Source organism: Egretta garzetta, unplaced genomic scaffold, assembly GCF_000687185.1.
Source record: "Egretta garzetta isolate BGI_Z169 unplaced genomic scaffold, ASM68718v1 scaffold26, whole genome shotgun sequence".
NCBI classification, from domain to species: Eukaryota; Metazoa; Chordata; class Aves; order Pelecaniformes; family Ardeidae; genus Egretta; species Egretta garzetta.
The window spans coordinates 1,010,749-1,012,267 of NW_009260070.1; positions in this window are offsets into that span (position 1 = coordinate 1,010,749).

Consider the following 1,519-nt stretch of genomic DNA (forward strand, 5'->3'; position numbering starts at 1 on the left):
CACTGGTCCCCCGTGCCCCCGTCACCCCCTTCCCATGCCCCAGCGCCGGGAGCAGCCGTCGGCCCCGAAGGGGAAAAGCCGGGCCGGCAGCTCCCCGGGGGCAGGCAGTGGGATTTTGGGGTGAGTTCAGACAGCATCTGCAGCACCTGGCCCCAGTTAAGGTTTTTACTTTTCCATTGCCATTAGGAACATTTCTATTACTGGGGGTGGCAGTCAGGCTCCTCCTCAAGGGCTTATAGGGCCAGTCCATCCCTTCCTCCGAGCATGGTGAGCTACGGGTGCCTGGGATCAGTGTCCCAGGTTGGAGTTGACTTTGGGTAATCATGAATAAACACCTTCAGGTTTGAAGGCATCACCAGCCCTTTCAAATGTTCTTTGGCCGTGGTTAGAGACTGAGCCCTTGCAGGCTGGTGGGTGATGGAGCTTGGCTCTGCCGTGCGTTGTTACTGGTTTGGGGAGCTGCTGCGCAGGAGTTGGCTGTTTGGGTAAAAGCACTGCTGAAATGATGAAATTGGGCTGGTGGGTCGTGGCCTGCAGGCAGCCTTGGGGTTTGCTGCCCTGTGCCGGCCGGCGCACACGGCGTTTCTGTGCCAGTTTTTACTGGGAGCCGGTACTGGTGGGCAGGGGTGCAGGGGCTCCCTGACAGTGCTGTGATGGATTAAGATGATCCTGAATTTCTATTGTTTTGTAGTCAATGTAGTGAGAATTGATGGCCGGTGTATCCAAGCAACGAGGGGGGGGGGATGAGAGAGCTTCAGCTTCTGCAGGACTGTAATATCTCTGGCAAGGTGCAGCTCTCGCCATGGAGCTGTCTTTTGTATTCGTTCAGACTTGGTGTTACCTCTGTGAGCTATAAGAGGAGAATGGAGATTTGTATCATGGGGGGGTGCGTAACTTTTGCTTGAGTTTGCTTTGATTTGCATTTGGTCCCTGGCTTTTGCATAGGGTAGGCTTGTTGCCTTGGATAGCCTGGGTGCCAGAAGTGTAAATGGATTAAAAAAGGAACCAGACAAATTCAAGGAAGAACAGTTCCTCTCCAGCACGTAAATGCATGCAGTGGATACGAGCGCTGGCTCGGCGAGCCCCTGGCTGCAGGTCGGTGGCAATGGGAGGTTTCAGCGGGAGATGGATGGGTCTCGGGGTCTCTGCTCCTCTCTGCACCCCTTTTCCCTGGGACAGGACCTGCATGGGGCAGGTATCTGCCCTGATGCTATGGGCACCCACAAACTGGTTGCTTCTTGTTTTCTGCAAAAGTTAGTTTGGAAAGATGCTGCAGGCAGACACACAAGATGCACAGCGTGTCCCGAGCATGGCTGCTGGCTGGGGAGCCCTTGTCCCCTGGGATTTACCCAGGCGGTTTATTAACCCTGCTATTGGCGTACAGCAAGACGGTTTTTATGTGTGCTCAGGGGCTACCCTGGTGAAATCCTGTTCCCCTCCTCTGGGCGCACACCAGCAGCGACCGGCCTACGCTCTGCATAACCTCCCTTGGTGGCCCCATGGGATTTTGGCAGTGCCC